This window comes from Monodon monoceros, unplaced genomic scaffold (genome assembly GCF_005190385.1).
Source record: "Monodon monoceros isolate NGI ecotype Baffin Bay Population unplaced genomic scaffold, NGI_Narwhal_1 Super_Scaffold_22, whole genome shotgun sequence".
In the NCBI taxonomy this organism is placed as follows: Eukaryota; Metazoa; Chordata; class Mammalia; order Artiodactyla; family Monodontidae; genus Monodon; species Monodon monoceros.
The window spans coordinates 87,381,634-87,387,125 of NW_021703779.1; the positions used below are offsets into that span (position 1 = coordinate 87,381,634).

Consider the following 5,492-nt stretch of genomic DNA (forward strand, 5'->3'; position numbering starts at 1 on the left):
ATTCTCCTCATTGTTTCTGTATTAGTCAGCTCAAGCTGCCATAACAAATACCATACACTGGGTGGCTTAAACAACAGAAATTTATTTCTCACAGTTCTGGAGGCTAGGATGTTCAAGATCAAGGCCCAACATGGTTTGAGTTTTGGTGAGGACTCTCTTCCTGGCTTGCTGATGGCCACCTTCTCACTGTGTCTTCATATGGAGATATATATGTACATATGCAGAGAGACAGAGAGAGAGAGAGAGAACGATCTCTGGTATCTCTCCCTCTTCTTATAAGGACACCAGTCCTATTAGATTAGGGCCCTACCCTTTTGACCTCATTTAACCTTAACTACTTACTCAAGACCCTGTCTCCAAATACAATCACATAAGGGGTTAGGGTTTCAACATATGAATTTTGGAGGAACACAATTCAGTCCATAGTAGCTTCTGTAACACTAGTCTTTCCTGGTTTTTGTTCCTGCCTCGGCTTACTGCTCTACCTCTGGTTCCTTAGTTGGCTTCTCATCCTATAACTGACTCTAAATGTTGGCATTCTTCCATTCTCTTTATGGACCCTCTTCTCTTGCTACATTCTCTCCCTAGCAATATTCATCAATTCTCATGGATTCAATTACCATCCGATGTTGATGATTTTCAAATTTGTATTTCCAGATTTTCATATCAGCTGTCCATTTGAAATTTCCACTTTGATATCTCATAGTAATATCAAACAACATGTTGAAAAGTGAAACTATTGTTTTTTTTCTACCAAACTTGCTTCCCATCCACAGTCTTCCCCATTCCAGTTAATAGCATCAGCATCCATCCACAATTTTTCTAGCCAGAAACTTATGAATTCCTTGATTCCTTGCTCTGAAACCTTGATTTGCTTTCCTCTTGCCTTACTCTTCCCTGAAACAGATACACCAGTCAATCATGCCAATTGTAGTGCCAACATATATCTGGAATCCACCTCTGACTTCTACTGACACTATCTTAGTCAAACCACACATGAGTCACTACAACAGAATCCCAACTGGTCTCTCTGGTTCCATTCTTGCCTCATCTAATTCATTCTCCACTTAGCAAAGTGATTTTTAAAAATGTTAAATAAATCATGTTACTTATTACATAGATCTATTCGATAACTTTCTATTACACTTTGGATAAAATTCAGAGTCAGGTATCATGACCTGTTAAGGCCCTGCATGATTGCACCTCTTTATAATTCGACACCCTCATCTTCTGCCATTCTCCACGTCATGTACTCTTCTTCATGCACACTGGTCTTTTTCTCACTTTCTTAAACAAGGCAGTCCCTTTCCTATTTCAAGGTCATTATGTATGCTGTTCTTTCCATTTATAGTGCTCCCCACTGACTTTTCTCAAGGCAAACTCCCTAGATCTCATCATGAGGATCTCTTCCTCAGGAGATTTTTTCTCACCTTGTTTTTTTTTTAATTTTATAAACAGCATTTAGTGTACAGAGTACTCTGAAGGAAGAAAAATATGTACAGCCATTTGTTTTCATTAATACATTTCTATTCTGTCCTGCAATACTGAAAAGGTGGAATGTGGCACAAAAATAACCCCTAGGAGTTACAAATTAGAAAACAACACTTTTAAAAAAGATTTTTACTTTTCTGTAGAAATATAAAAACTGTGGTTTATAGGGAGGAAATTAAACAAAATAAAGTCCAATCAATTGTTGAGGTGGCTTTAACACTTAAAGTTTTGTCCCTTAAACCCACTTGTCAACAGCAGTAAGTGTTTAAAATATAAATATAAGTAAATGGGCAGCTCTGACAGAATAGCAGCCCAGTTCGAGCAACTTACAGTAACACTTCGGTGTTCTCTGTGCAGAAATAATACCCTTCCTGGCATTCTTATGGGGTACACATGCAGGAGAGCTTCACTTCATGCTGCAACCTACAACCGAACATCCATCCTCTCATCACATGGGGCCGTCCACAACACCACTAAATGTACCAAAACTGATTTGTTAAAAAAAAAAAAACCCAGCAGAAACTAACACATTATTGTAAAGCAATTATACTCCAATAAATATGTTTTAAAAAATTAAAAAACAAGTGGATGGGGGAGGCAGGAATAGATGACAGCCATTACGTTGTCTTCCTGAAACCCTTTAGAATAGGGTAGATGTTCTCAAAGGCTTCATAAATTTCTGCTCTGACTTTAGCACCTGTTAATATAACTTGTCCAGAAACAAAAATAAGGAGAACAATTCTCGGTTTGATCATTCTGTAGATTAAACCAGGAAATAACTCTGGCTCATAACTACTGAACTGTTGGTGGGTAAGCACAAAGCCTTCTAACCTTATAGGGAATTTCACATCACTGCTCCCCACCATGTCCTAAATCTTGAAGTCCAAGAACTTAGCTAGAACACCCAACTTCTGTACAACCCTGGCATATTTTCTTGCTGCTAGTCTGGACTGTTCTTCACTCTTGGCTCCTGTGCACACCATCTTCCCAGAACTGAATATCAGTGCAGTGGCCCGGGGCTCTCTTATTCTCATAATTACAGCAGCAAACCGCTTGGGATTATATTCAGCATTCCCTGCACGAAGTACAGTGGTCTTTAGGTCAAGTTTACAACCAAGATTCACTATGGATACAATATTTTGCAGCTGCGGCACAATCCCAGAGCTCTCTGAGGCTGGCGTGGCAGGGGTAGGTAATGGGGGTCATGGGGGAGGGATACAGGGGAGTGGTGCCCGGCAAGCATGCGGTCGTTAAGAGTTTGTGAGTGGAAAAGCTGTGGTGTCTGGCCTGAGGCTCCCTGGGTTGCCTGCTGGGACGTCGACTACTGAATGGCTGCCACTGCCGCCTGCTGCTGCTGCTGCTGCTGTTGCTGCTGCTGTCTTCACTGCTCTTCCAATAAAGACAGACTATTGGTGTTCTGAATAGGCTGTGGAGTCAGTCCTGTGCCATAAGGAATCATTAGACTAAAGATAGGGATTCTAGGAGTCATAGTACCCTGAGGGAAGGCCAGGCCCTGGGCATAAGGTGGGAGGTTGTTGTTCTGATCCATGAGGTTCATTTACTTCTTGGCAAATCAAAACCCTTTGGACTGTAAATCGCCTCAGCATTCAGTCTTTTCCTAGAGCATCCCCAGCACACTCTTCTTAGCGACTTCCTTAACTCTCTGGGTTATCTTCATGCACACCAAGAAACAGTGTTGCTTATTCTCAGAAAAGAGAGTTGTTTGTAGAATCTCCTCATTTTTTGGTCAAATCTGATATTTTTTTGATATAATCACTGGACTCACTGCAGAGATAACTCTCACCTTCTTATCAGGAATAATTTCCTCCATCCTTGCCTCCTATAACTCTATCTCAACTCCTTGATTGTTTCTTTTGTTAACATTTACAATTTACAATACTTCTATTCATGTATTTTGCTTTGTTTAATGTCAGTATCCTCCACTAGACTGCAAGCTCCATTTTTGTTTGTCTTGTTCACTGCTGATTTCTCAGGTCCTAGCCTGGAATGAAATGAACTCTACATAGATAATACTTGTTGAACCAAAAAATTTAAAGTAACAAGCATGAGGGCTTCCTTTCATAGATTTTGGCAGTCTAGCCTAATGGACACAGGAACCTCTGATATCAAATTCAGCCTTCCAAGCAATGAGTAGTCCTTCCCAGACCCACTTCACCTCTAAGGAGATTCAACATGGCTCTGTTTAGCCAAGGTCCTTTAAGGTCTGTGGAAGAAGGTTCTGAGTCTGGAGTCTATGAATAGGATTGGTGGTTTATGAAACCTCAGAAATTGTATATAGTAATTTGTGAATATGTTAATCTGTGTATTTTTCGAGGGAAAAATTCTACAACTTTGATCAGATTCTTAAAGGAGTTCATGACCCAGAGAAGGTTAAGAATCACTCACCGAAGGGTCTTTTCCTGGGATAACTGCCAGCCAGAAGTCCTGAACTGCTCTAATTAAAATGTAATTGGAGAATGTAGCTGAAACCACTATTTCCTTTGAGCTTTTCCTGGAGCTATGATCAGATCTGCTTGAGCCTTCCCTGGATTTGGGGTACATTTTTGGCATTATATAATGTGCCTTAAATCTTATCTAGTCATGCTCTGCTCCCTGTGACCCACATTGACCTGGTTGCTGTTTTCTGCCTAATCTTAGATTCTGACCAGACCTGCGCCAGTGTCACAACCATGCTGATATAACCAGCACATCCTTTTGTCTGACTCAGTTCTGTCAGGAATCTTCACTGGTCCCAGACTGATGGATCAGAATTATTATGTCATTGACCAAGACAATAAAGTAGGAGTGGAGGGAAAACTGATTCAAGAACTCAAGATCAGAAAGCAAATCTGATCATATGAGTCACATTGGGGCTTGTCTGATCATATGAGTCACTTTGGGGCCTTGTGAAATGCAGATAAAACAGATTCTATCCACCCTGACCTACTAAATCACAATCTTGAGGGGAGTGGTGGCCTGGAAATCTGTATCTTAACAAACTCCCACTGTGAGGTGAGTGTTATGATCAGGTAATTTTGGGAAACTTTATGTCTAAATTGCAATTCATCGGTTCATCTTGACACTTGACTTTCACAATCACAATTTATGACATTTTAATGATTGGAAATGTTCATATTTCACAAAATTAATTAGGTAGAGAATTTTGAACAGTGTATGAAGGCAAAGTTGTGGATTTAGTCTTAATCATTCAATTTACTCTAATTTATGTTCAAGCTGAAATATTACATCTTCTCAGTCTGTGTCAAATTGTTCTGTAGCTGATTTTCATCAGGGTTCTTTTTAGTATGACATTGGTTTCCCCCAAATCCGAGGATCTTTAGGTTGTGGTTTACCCAGTTTATGCTCAGGAACTTCTTCATGAAGAATTTAAACATTCCTTTATTTAGCTTGTCTTTCACCACTATTAAGTCATCTTTGTATAAAGATCACTTTTATAAAAATTGAGCCTCATAACTCGTACTTTCCAAGTGAGGAAATGGACACTCAGAGAAGCTATTTGATTCACCCAGTATCACAGAGCTGTTTAGTAGCAGGGTCAAAGCGTAAAGCTGTTCAACTGTTCTGTGTTGATTGAGCACTTACTTTATCCAGGTCAATGAACTCACTGATGGGGATACAAAGATACAAAAAACTTGGTCCCTGCCCTCAAGGAAGCCCAGGTCTTCAGATTCCAAAATGAGTCAGGTATCCTGAAGATGCTGGGACACTGCTAATATCATTTGAACTTCATTAGAGAAAATTGTTTTTAATCTTGACTCATATTTATCAAAACAATGTTTGGGACTGTGGCAGGAGAAAGAGAGGTTATGCACTATTATCCTAAACACATGTTGTGTTTTTGGTCTGTACAGCACTTACATTTTCTTAAATTATTAGTTAAAATTGGGAGAGTTCACATTTAATATCTAGATTTCTGGATTCTCTTTAAAAAAAACCCCAAAAATCTGGCCTTACTGGACCAATGTTCCCTTGTGGCAGTA

The 5,492-nt window shown here is 39.6% G+C and overlaps 1 pseudogene; it reads right to left on the reverse strand.

Annotated features, from left to right (window-relative positions):
- Nucleotides 1–2,108: 2,108 nt before the first annotated feature.
- Nucleotides 2,109–3,040, reverse strand: LOC114905710 (annotated as a pseudogene).
- Between the last annotated feature and the right edge of the window lie 2,452 nt (nt 3,041–5,492).